This window comes from Vombatus ursinus, unplaced genomic scaffold, assembly GCF_900497805.2.
Source record: "Vombatus ursinus unplaced genomic scaffold, bare-nosed wombat genome assembly UNPS02014962.1, whole genome shotgun sequence".
Lineage (NCBI taxonomy): Eukaryota > Metazoa > Chordata > Mammalia > Diprotodontia > Vombatidae > Vombatus > Vombatus ursinus.
The window spans coordinates 816,420-829,377 of NW_020954740.1; the positions used below are offsets into that span (position 1 = coordinate 816,420).

Genomic DNA, 12,958 nt, shown 5'->3' on the forward strand with positions numbered 1-12,958 from the left:
AGATTGGATTGGGGTGGAGGGAAGCTTAAAGGTAGGGAATATCAATTAGAATGCTATTGCAATAGGCCAGGCAAGAGGTGATGAGGTGAACCCCTGACCCAGGGTGGTGGCCACGTTAACAGAGAGAAAGGAACATACAAAAGATGTGAAGTAGAAATAGCAAAATTTGGCAACTGACTGGATATGGGGAGCAAGTGAGAGTGAGGAATCATTGATGATTCTAGAAATTGCAAACTTGCACAACTAGGAGAATGGTGTTGCCATAGACAGTAATTGGAAAGTAGATGTTTTAAACTCATTCTGCTTTTCATGCAACACATTTATCAATTCTTAGGAGTTTGCCATGTGTAGAGCATTTTCTAGGCACTAGAGGAAATACTAAGTTTAGATAAGACTTGCTCTTATGAAGTTGACAATCTATTAAAGAGATAACACACAAACACAGATAACATAATATTTTATATTATAGTTTGATACACTTGAGTGTTACAGAGGGTAGAAATTATAGAGATGGAGAGTGTAGCTCAACATAAAGAAAATCTTCTTTACAACTGGAAAGATCCAAAAGTGAGATAGGCTGCCTTGGGAGCTAGTGATCTGTATCAGATGCAATGCAAGGAATTCTTGTTTAGATATTGGCTGGACATGGTTAACTTTAATATACCTTCCAATTCTGAGATTCTGTGGCTTATTTTCTGTAGCTCCTGGGGAAAGATTCAAAGAGGGAGATTTTTGGCTCAATATAATGAAGAATTCTCTATTGTAACCCAGATGTCACCAAGAACCCAAGTTGACTGTAAAGGATACCTCATTTCTCTGACTCATAACTCCAAAGCTACATTCATAAAAACCTAGAAAAATTATTTACTGATACTATCCAATATGCTGACCCCCCAACCCCTCATGTGATTGCAGTTCACAAAATCAGAAGGAAATTTTTTCTTGAAAGATCCTAGCATCACAGATTTAGAGGCCATCTGGTCCAACCTCCTCATTTTACAGATAAGGAAAGAGCCAGAGATGAAATGATTTGCCCAGAATTACACAGATAGTAATAGAAGAAGGATTTCAAAGCAGATCCTCTATGAATATATTCTTTCTCTGACTATAAACAATATTCTTCCTAGTGTAGCATGCTGTCCCTTAAAGATTAAGGGAAACAAAATAAAACCCAAGGAGAAACTTTAGAAAACACATTCCAATGAGCGACCATCTCCCAAGGATCTCTAAGATTTTAGGTCCAAGTACAGTTCTTCTTGCTGTTACCAGTAGATGTGTGTAGTAGATGTAGTAGGTATGACTCCCCCTTAGCTTGAGGTCATTTCCAACAGGTGCTATCAGGGCTTGCTCTCAATCATGTCGAAGGATGGTACTGTAAACTCACTAACACTTAGAAGATTAGTGACTGCTCCATAAAGGGAGAAGAAAATGGAGGAGCTCAGAGAGCACAAAACACAAAATTCACCTCTTTTAGGATTCTGCTACTGTTGTTCTTGGACATTCTTTATATAGGTAACTAAGAATTCTCCTGTTAACTAGACTGGGAGAAGATTGCAAACATGTAAATTCTATTTTTAGATAAAATGCTCCTTTGAGATCTTGGGGCCACTCCCAAAATATAAATGAACCATAGGAAAATCTGTCGTAGCTTAATGATCTCTCTTAGTTTCCTCAAGGAAACTACTCTTATTAATTCAATAATAATAATAATAATAATAATAATTACATGTATAAACCACAAATATTGCTTACCCCATGGTGTGCAAAGTAAAGCACTGTGCTAGGGAAAGTACAAAATTTAAATAAGACATAATCCTTGCCCTCATGGAGCTTACAGTCTCATAGGGGGATAGAATATAAATATAATTATAATACATGGCATAAATTAGAGGCATGGAACAAAGCAGTATATGAGAAGGAAGATTGGGGAAGGAGATTAACATTAATGGGGAAATGGGTGAAGAGAGAGGAAGATTGTTTATCTAGAGCTAGAAGAGATTTTAAAGACCATTTGGTCCAACACCCTCAGGAAACTGAGGCTGAGGGAGATTAAGTGAATTGCCCCATGTAACACAGGTAGTTGGAGGCATAGCTGGAATTTGAACCTAGGTATTGTCTCTACAGCCAGTGCTCTTCATATTGTACCACAATAGGGAAAGTTTTCTGGGCTTTAAAGGATGGGTAGGAAGGTGATAGATTGAAGAGGAAGGAGAACATCAAGGTATAATTGGTAAATTGGGATTCGGATTTATAGTTGTATCTAAAAATGCAGTGTTGAATTAGACGGGGTAGGGTTATGCTGCTGCTTCAGTCTACTTCTCTGTTGGCTGGCTGGTCATTTAAATACTGAACTACAAATGCTAGGGATCTTTCTCTATGGCCTGTTACACAGACACAGAGCTCTAGATCAGTGTGAGCCAAGGCACAGAGCAGAAATGTTGGAGAATTATGGGTGTGTTTTCAGGACATACCAGAATAGTAGCCCATTGGGCCCAAACATAAAAGTGCATGCAGCAGGGTAGTATGATGCAAGACTGGAAAAGTAGGGTGATGTCTGATTTTGTAGGGTCTTGAATGCCAAGTAAAGTCATGAAGTTTGTTTTTTTAACTTCTTAATTTTTTTCTCAGCTGTGCATGGAACCTTTGCAAAAGTTGACCATATATTGACACATTCAAAACCTCACAAACAAATGCAGAAAAGCAGAAATATTGAATCCATCCTTTACTGATTACAATGCAATATAAATTATATTCAGTAATAAGCCTTTGAAAAGATAATTAAATATTAATTGGAGACTCTGTAACTTAATCCTGAAGAATTGGTGGGTCTAAATACAAAACACAGAAATAATAGAAAATTTTATCAGAGAAAATGATAGCAATGATACTAACATTTATAAGATACAGTTCAAGCATACCTTAGGGGGAAATTTACATCTTTAAATGTTTTTATCAGCAAAGTGAGAATTCACAGCAAATGGAAAGGAAAAAAGAAAATTATTTTTGTCCAGTTATATGCCCACCAAACTAATAACTTAGATAAAATAGATGAATACTTACAAAAATATAAAATGCTCAGATTCGCAGAAGAAATAGATTATTTAAATAGCCCTATATCAGAAAAATTAATTGAATAAGCCATAATTGAACTCCCAAAGAAATATACTCTAGGACCAGATGAATTTACTAGTGAATTCTATTAAACATTCATGGAACAATTGATTGTAATATTCCATAAACTATTTGCAAAAATAAGAAAATAAGGGGACCTTTTCAAACTCTTTCCATAATACAAATATGATCTTGATACCTAAGTCAAGAAAGGATGAAACAGAGAGAACTATAGACCGTATCCCTAAATAATATTAATGGGAAAAAATTAAAATATTAATGAATAGGTTATAAGAGCACATTAAAAAGATCATATCCTATGACTAGCTTGGATTTATATCAGTAATTTAAGGTTGGCTCAATATAACGAGGACTATAAACATAATAGACCATGTTAATAACACGACCATAAAAACTCCATGACTATTATCAATAAATGCTGAAAAGGCTTTTGACCAAATCCAAGACCTATTTCTGTTTAAACATACACACAGCAATGAGGTATTTTACATTTTCATCTATTTTTTCATTCTTTTGTTTCTGTTTGACTGATTCTTACTGTCTCATAAAGACATTAGCTTCCATTTGTCCAATTCTAATTTTTAACAAACTGTTTTCTTCTATTAGATTTTGTACCTCCTTCTCCATTTGGCCAGTTGTATATTTTAGGGACTTGTTTTCTTCAGTGTACTTTTTTTCCAGTTGGCCAATTGCATATTTTAAGGACTTGCTTTCTACAATTAATTTTTATCCTTCTTTTTCCAGGCTATCGACTCTCTCTTGCATACCTCTCATTTTTTCTTCTACCTCTCTCATTTGACTTTTACAATCCTTCTTGAGCTATTCTAAGAAGGTTTTTTTGGCTTCAGACCAGTTCATATTCCCTTTGAGGTTCCAGATATGGGTTTGTTGACAACGTTGTCCTCTTCAGAATTTCTGTCTTGATCTTCACTGTTCTCATAATATGAATCTATGGTATGTTTCTTTTTGCTCATGGTGTTTGCTTATTCCCTGGCCTTTAAAGAGATTGAGTTCTCCTGCTGGGGAGCAGAGGGCACTGACTCAAGCTTCTTGTGTCAGGAGCCTAGGGCCTGGTCGCTGGCTTTGTGTGCTGGGGCCTCTGATGTTGGCAGTTGGAGGCTGTAGTGTTCTGGCAGCTTACCTGGTGTTGGGCTGGAATCAGCAAGGCTGGATCTTTCAGGCAACTCTAGGTTACCTGCTTTTCTTTTCCTTTTGCTTTCTTCAGCTCCTTTCAGATGAATGTTGCAGGGTGTTTATCTGCCTGGGGCCCTTTGTAGTGCTGCTTCTCTTATTTTTGCTGAGGCACTGGGAGACCCGGTTGCTGTAGAATGCCGAGGCACCTGGTGGTTTTCTGAGCTGGTTTCCACCGGTTCCCCCATCCTCACTGGACGTTGGGGGTCCAGGTGTTGGTGTTTGTCTGCTCCACCATCTGGGTTTCAGGATCTCCTCCTGTTGTGCTGAGGTAGGGCTTTCCACTAACTTGCTAGGATGCCTCCCATTCTGTACTGCTGACCTTCGCCCAGGGCAAGAGGGGCCTTTCTCTCAAGCTACCTGGGCTATAGGACTGCTGTACCCCATCTTTCTTCTGGTTCAGCTGTTCCAGGGTTTTTCCTTGGGCGATATTTTCTGGGTTTTCAGAGGTTAATAGGGGAGGGTAAGAGCAACTTACCTCTTACTCTGCCATGTTGGCTCCCAGAAGTGAACTCCCAACACACACACACACACACACACACACACACACACACACACACACACGCACACACACAAGAAAGCATAGGAATAAATTGACTTTTCCTTAACATGGTGAGTAGTATCTATCTCAGGACAAGAATGAACATTATATGTAATAGAGAAAGGTTGGAGGCTTTTCTAGTAAGATCAAGGGTAAAACAAGAAAGCCCAGTATAGCTACTAATATTTTAAAAAGTCCTAGAAATGCTCAATATCCCAATAACATAAGAAAAAGAAACTGAGGGAACAACTATAAGCAAAAAGAAAACAAAGTCACTGCTTTTTTGCAGATGTTGGCCTATCTTGAGAACTTTAAAGAACCCATTAAAAGAATCAAAACAATTAAAATTCAGCCAAGTTGCAGGATATAAAATAAATTCACATAAGTCATCAGCATTTCTATATATTACCAACAGAACCCAGAAGGAATAGAAAGAGAAATTTCATGAAAAATAACCACCAAATGTATAAAATACTTGGTAGGCTACCACCAGGACATATGGCAATTATATGAATGCAACTGCACATCTTTGTAGAAGTAAAGACAGGTCTAAATAAGAGGAGAAATATTAATCGCTCAGGGGTAGGTCATGACAATATAATAGAAACTATAATGGTATCTAAATTAATTTACTTATTCAGTGCTATTCTAAACTACTAAATGAATATTTTATAGATATAGAAAAAAACAAAACTCATCTAGAAGAACAAAAGGTCAAGAATCTCAAGAGAAATTGTGGGGGGAAAATGGGAAGGAAAAGAGCCTGGCAGTACAGATCCCAAACTATACAACAAATCAATAATCATGAAAATGATTCAGTATCAACTGGGGAATGGGTGTTACTCTTATAAATTTCAATCAGTTCCTTTTTATTTCTTAGAAAGGAGACCTTTATTAGAGAAACTTTGGGTAAAGATTCTTTTTCTTCCAGTTAACTGTTTCCCTTCTAGTTTTAGCTTATTTTATTTTGTTTGTGCAAAAATCTTTTAATTTTATGTAGTAAAAATTGTGTTATCTGTGATTCTATCCCTTATTTGATCATGAACTCTTCCCCTATCCATAGATTCAAAAGGTAATTCTTCCTTGCTCTTCTGTGTTTATTTGTCCTTTTAATTTGAAATTAATTTAATTTGTTCTTTTATATGCAAGCCAGGTATCAATTTGGAATTTATTTTGGTAAATGTTAGGTTTTGGTCTGAACCTAATTTCTGCCAGATTCTTTTCCAGTTTTATCAACTGCTTTTGTTGAAAGATCATTTGAATTTTACTTTGCTGGCAATAGGAAGCCACACTGCAGGGTAGGGATCCAGGCAGGCTCCCCAGAGATGAGGTAGGAACTATAAACATTGCTGTCCCCATTTTATTGATGAGAACACTGAGGTTTGGAGATTGTGGCTTGTCCTCACATGACTAGTAAGAGGCAGGGCTGGCCTCAAACCCATGTGTTCTGAATCTTAGGTCTAGTGCTCCTTCCTAAGGACCTGGAAATGGTTGCATGTCATCAACGCGGCCATGAGGGCAAAAGCTGACGAAGGCTGATTCCAACTAGGTCTAGGTCTGCTTAAAGGTAATTTTAAAAAAATCAACAGAAAACCACATTTATGAGCTCCCTTGTTATGCCTCTAGGTGAATTTCTAGGCACCAATGTACTAGGGATGTAAAATCTATATCGCTTGTATTAGTTTTTGTCCTCACAGTGGGTTCAGTTATACATGGGATATCATCAGTACGTTGTTGTTCAGTCATTTTTCAATCACATCTGACTCTTTGTGACTCCATTTATAGGGCTTTCTTGGCAAAGATACTGAGTGGTTTTGCTATTTCCTTCTCCAGTTCATTTTACAGATGAGGAAACTGAGGCAAACAGGCTTGACTTGTCCAGGATCACATAGCTCAAAAGTGTCTGAGGCCAGATCTCATCTTCCTGACTCTGGGCCTGGTGCTCTATCTACCTCGCTGCCCCGAGACCTCAGCACATGAATATGAATATTCAAATGAGTAAAAGTTATCTTGAACAAACCAGTCTGACTTGTAAGGGAAAAAAGCAGAAAATAAACCATCTAATTACATTCCAAAAAATAATAATTACAGTTTTTCCTCTAATAAGGAGAGTCCCAAATAGAGAGTCTCTTCAGTGTGTCCCTGCAAATGCATAGGGAACACAAATATATCCTGCACAATGTATCACCCCATCTGGCTTACCCCCCTAAATTGTGCTCTCACTCTAGGTTTGGACCTGCTATGCATTTGCCAGAATCCACTGAAGAGATTTTCTATCTGGGATTTTTCTTAGAGGAAAAAAAAGAGCATTTTTATTCTCAAGATGTAGTCTGTGGGACCAACCTTCTAACATTACAGCTCACAAACCCCAACCAGTGTGCTTCTCCTTAACAATCAGGTGATAGACGATATTAGCTCCTAACAAAGGCATTTACTAAAACAAGCTACAAAAACATTCCCTAGTGCATACTCCTACAAACACATAAAGGAAGAGTGAGCTCACACCTAAAATACAATGTTAGTGAGGCATAGCAGGATAAACTTGTGGCCAAGGCAATTCATACCTTCTGGTCTTGTAGAGCACAAAAGTCCTCATAGTCTTCATGGATCCCTCTTTCTCTTCAGTGTTTCCTGGGCAATTTACTCAGATGAGTTCCTAGAGACACAAAGATTAAAAAAAAAAAAAGAAATGGTCCCTACTCTTAAAGTGCTTAGTTCTAATGAGGAGGACAGTGCATGGGGACCTGGGCAGGTAATTTTGTTTTGGGGAGATGGACAGGTGGAGGAAGATAGTCATTGTGTGCAATACTGAAGTATGGTCTGGTGTCTAGGAATGGCTAGTAGATATAGTGAATTAAATAAGCTAGTTTGCACACACTCAATCCCTAATTGCACTACCCTAGGGTAAGACTCTTAAGGAGGTAGTTCCAAAAGTAGATTAATTTCCCCAGGTACCTGAGTATAAAAGTCCATGTCTCAGGTCCAGGATTAAGGGGTTGAGAGTGGAAAAATTTTAAGAAGCCCTGGTTGAGTATATGCTTCTGCTCCCTGCTGGTTGGTCTTGTAGCTTCCCTTCAAACTCTGTGGATGATGGGGCTGGGGAGAGGGAAGAGGAAGAGAAAAAAGTTACTTTCTTCCCCTGCTTGGTCTGATCCACAGATAGCATCCCCCTTGAAATCCACCGCTCCAGGTTTAGCTTAGCCTGCAGAGGCTGGGTATTTGTTCACCCAGATTATGTTGCCCCCCCCCCCCCCCCCCGCCCTTGACTCAGAGAGGTGCTCACACCCTATAACAGCAACAGCATCTCTACAGTCTGTTCAACATCTTATTAACACTTTGTGACCATATTTGAAGCCTTCTGTTACTAATCCACCAAGATGGAGAGGAGAGGAGGAGGGAAGTCCTTTATAAATTTATAAGAAAGGTATAAACAAAATGCTACGAGAAGGCAAGAGGTGGAGGTCACATCTGGCATGGGGAATCCAAGGATTTATCTGTTGAATAGGTGGCATATGCAGAGAGAAGCAAGGGAGCAAAGATGGGGTGGTGAAACGGAAAACAGAACCTATTTGCAAGATATGGTGACTAAAGTGTGAAGGTTCATGTAGTAATATGATAGAATACAGTAAAAGGGTGGTTGTTGTTTTTTCAAATCTCTTTTAAAGGGGCCCTCAAAACAAATGATTATTCTTATTAGAAATAAGTAATGAATAAAGTATCAATACCAGTCAGCTTTTAGCTTTCAGGTTGAAGTTCCTTAAAGAGGTCGTTTTGTTTAATAATTTCTAGCCCTATGACACAGCACAAGAAACTATCTTCAAAGCCAGTCACTCAGAAGGCAAACATTTGTTACTAGGAGATAGAAGAGCCTTATGCCATTTTAAGCAATATCATTTAAACATACCCCCTTCTATCTTACCAACTGGCAGCACAAAATAAGTGATTTTTAATCACAATATTCTAAAAATTGGTGGAGCTAGCCTATAAAAAGCACCAATCTAGTTAATTTTCCAGGGGGAAAAAATGAAACTTAAATCCACATGGTGTGTTTATTTGATCTGAGTTTTTTTTCTCTGAAAACGACAGAGTACTAACTCAATAAACATTGTAGTCAAATAACACACTGTACTGAAAATTATATACCTATGTGAGCTGGAGGAACAAAACAGATGCCTAGTGGGAAGAGAAGTTAACAACAGGTCTCTTGGTTTCTCTGTAGGAAGACCTCAGAAGGAATACTTGAGACCAACCGAGAGGTGATGCTATCAGCTTAGGGGGGCTAGAAATCATACTTAGCAACAATTCTGTGGAACTGGTCACTGTTTTATCTGCTTTTATTAATATTCAGATTTGGTAGAAGAGGAGCAAGTTTAATATGACATTAAATCACCTTCCCTCCTTCCCATAAATTAGGAGCTGTTAACTCAAGTCATTAATAAGTCTTTATTAAATGCCTACTATGTGCCAAGCATAAGGCTAAGTGCTACAAATACAAAGTAAAAAAAGACCCTGCTCTCAAGGAGCTTACATTCTAAAGGGAGAAATGACATGCAAACCACCATGTAACTCTTCTGCCCTTTGTGGCTAACCATCTCAAAAAGCCTTCTACAATAGGTGCTTCCACTTTCTCTCCTCTTACTCTCCTCTTAACCCTTTACCATCTGGCTTCTGATCTTATCATTCCACTGAACAAAGTTACCAATGATCTCTTATTTGCCAAATCCAATGGCCTTTTCTCAATCCTCATTCTCCCTTGACCTCTCTGGAGCCTTTGACACTGATGAACATCTTCTCCTGTCTTCTCTCTAAGTTTTCAGGATACCACTCTCTCCTGATTTTCCTCCTACTTGCCTGACCATTCCTTTTTTGCTGGATCCTCTTCTAGATCATTCCTTCTAACCATAGATGTCCCTTAGAGTTCTCTCCTAGACCCATTTCTCCTTCTATACTACTTCACTTGGTGATCTCATCAGCATACATGGATTTAATTACCATCTCTATGCTGAAGATTCTCAAATATATCTAACCTGCCCCAAATTCTCTGCTTACCTCCAATCTCATATCTCCAACTGCCTTTCAGACATCTCAAACTGGATATCCAGTAGATGTTTTAAACTTACTATGTCCAAAACAGAACTCAATATCTTTCCCCCGAACTCTCCCTACCTCTTACCTTCCCTATTATTGTAAAGGACAACACCATCCTCCTAGTTCCTCAGGCTCTCAACCTAGAAGCCATCCTTATTCTTCTCTCTCTCTCTCTCTCTCTCTCTCTCTCTCTCTCTCTCTCTCTCTTTCACACACACACACACACACACCCACACCCACACCCACATACATCCAATCTGCTGCCAAGGCCTGTCAATTGCTCCTTTGCAACTTCTCTTGAATAAGGTCTCTTCTCTTTTCTGACATTGCTACCACTTTAGAACAGGTCCTTTTCACCTCATGCCTAGATTATTGCTGCAGACTGCTGGTGAGTCTGCCTGCCTCAAGTCTTTCCCCACTCCAATCCATTCTCCATTCAGCCATTAAAGTGACTTTCCTAAATTGAAGTTCTGATCATGTCAGTCGGTAAATTTCATGTCATTCAGTAAATCCAGTGGCTCCTTATTGCCTCCAGGATCAAATACAAATACTCTGTTTGGCATTCAAAGCCCTTCATTTCCTAGCCCCTGTGAGACCCTCTTGAGCCTCTCATTACCTAAAGAAGGCCAAAAACCTGGACTAGCCAATCAAGAGGACAGTTTGAGCCCTTCTAGACTGATATTACAATAATCTTTTGCGATGCTCTCTAAGTTAACCCTAAATCCTCCTGCTGTATCAACAACCACAAGACTGGATTAAGCTTGCATGGACATCCTGAGTCAGGAGCTCTTTCTTGCTTCATGGCTTTATAATCTGTGCAGCCTAACACCAAAGGGAGCTCAGTTCTGACTGCAGCTCCACATGCATGCCCACCCCCTTTGAGAGAAATAAACATGCATACAACCGGATTCTATTTGTCTTTCAGAACTCCGGAGGTTGACCCGGAGGTCCTACCTTTTCTGTCTTCTCATATCTTACTCTCCCAACTCATACTTTTTGATCCAGTGACACTGACCTGTTGGCTGTCCGAGAACAAGACACTCCATCTCTTGGCTCTGGGCATATTCTCTGGTGGTCTTCCAGATCTGGATACTCTGCCTTCTCAGCTCCAACTACTGACTCCCCAGGCTTCTTTTAAGACTCAACTAATCCCACCTCCTACAAGTAAAAATGTAAACCAGGCAGTTTGTAGAAAACAATTCCTATTTAAACTCATTTTAAGCCACCAATATCTGAAGTAAGCAATGAACCCTTTTAGGCTTACCCCCTCCCCCACCTGCATGGACCCATTCCAAGGACTTAAAGGTGAATTCAAATAGCTCTATTTGAAACACAAAGGGCTAGAGAAAATCAAATACTGAAGCTCTAGACAAAGAAAATTGTTCTAGCTTTTAGACTAGGGGAGAAAAAAAACCTAGGCCCCCCAAACCCACAACATCTTGCAAAAATAAGCCACCAAAAATTATATTCTTATGGACAGAACTACCACATGCAGGGAAAAGCTCTATCTGTAGGACAGGGCCTTTGGTGTAAGGAGAGGCCTATCACTGTGTGCCTCAAAGAGAGGCAAAATAGACATCTCTAGCCTCTTCTCCTCCCACTCTTCTCCAAGTGGGATTTTAATTCCTGCCAGGAGAGGAAGCAGGAAGTTTGGGCAAAGGCCACATGGCACTCTTAAAAGAGAGGGAGTGCTGGGCTGGAAGTACATGTCTCTACCCCCCTAAATATTGTTTGCCTAGGGGATATAATCGGGTTAGAAGTAACTTCTGAATACTTTGTCATTTCTGGGGGCAAGTGGTCCCCAAGCTCATTATCCAAAGCTTGACCACTTTCCTACCAAATACCAATTCTACAATGAACACACATAGCAAATAGCAAAGAAAACCATTTATCTAATCCATAGCAAAACAGACATCAGAGAAGGTATACATAGGAGATTATGCACCAGACAATACAGCCTGAAGGAGCTTATAGAGGAAACTCAGTTCAACTGAGAGAGTCTTGGATCTCACCCAAGGGGAAACTCCCCACAGTCTCTAGTGTATCAAGCTAGGAATGGGAACATGATGGAGGCTTACAGCTCCTCCTATATGTTCCCAGAGTTTTTTTCTTTCAGTACCTGAAGGGAAATTATTCTCTTCCATCTTTTCTCACCAAGCTGGAAGCCAGAAGCATCAGAAGTGATGGGACTGGTGGTTGAAGAGTCAGTAAGGGGGACTGGTGAAGGCTGGAGCTCTCTCTTCTCTTATAAATTCCATCTACCCCTCTTGAGGTGCCAGACATTCATCTCCACCAATAAGGAGAGAGCCACACCACGTGGCTTTAGGACAGAGGTTCAGGAAGTTTTCCCCAATAAGATATACAGGCAATGGGGTATAGAAATCTATCCTGCCCTACAGGAAAATAAAAGGGGAAGGAGATAAAACAAGGGGGGTGGTGATAGAAGGGAGGGCAGATTAGGGGAAGGGTATTCAGAATGCACTCCATCTTGGGGTGGAGGGAGGGGCAAGATGGGGAGAAAATTTGGAACTCAAAATCTTGTGGAATTGAATGTTGAAAACTAAAAATAAATAAATTATAAGAAGTTTTCCCCACCCTCTCTTAATTCTAGTGCTTTTCACCTGTCAATTATTTCCTTTTTATCCCATACATAAATTGCTTTCTATATATTTGCTTGCATGTTATCTCCTTTGCTGGACTGTAAGCTTCTTGAAGGTAAGGGCTGTCTTGCCTCTTTTTATACTCAGCACTTAGCATAGTGTCTGGCACTTAGTAGGAACTGACAAATGTTTATTGATTGATATACAAACAAGATAGATGCAGGATAAATTGGAGATAATTTCAGAGGGAAGGCACTGACATTAAGGGACATTGTGAAAGGCTTCCTATAAAAGATGGGATTTTAGCTGAGACTTGAAGGAAGCCAAGAAAGCCAGATGATCTGGTACTCCCAAGATGCAACAGTTAGAAATGAACATGGAACAACTGATTGGTTTAAGATTGGAA

The 12,958-nt window shown here is 39.4% G+C and overlaps 1 long non-coding RNA gene across 1 annotated transcript; it reads right to left on the reverse strand.

Moving 5' to 3' along the window:
- Positions 1-581: 581 nt before the first annotated feature.
- Positions 582-8,007, reverse strand: LOC114030587. Its single transcript, XR_003567636.1, has 3 exons — positions 7,820-8,007; positions 7,429-7,520; positions 582-704 (listed from the first exon to the last, which is right to left on the reverse strand). It is a non-coding gene; the product is annotated as an uncharacterized LOC114030587 (long non-coding RNA).
- Positions 8,008-12,958: the final 4,951 nt, after the last annotated feature.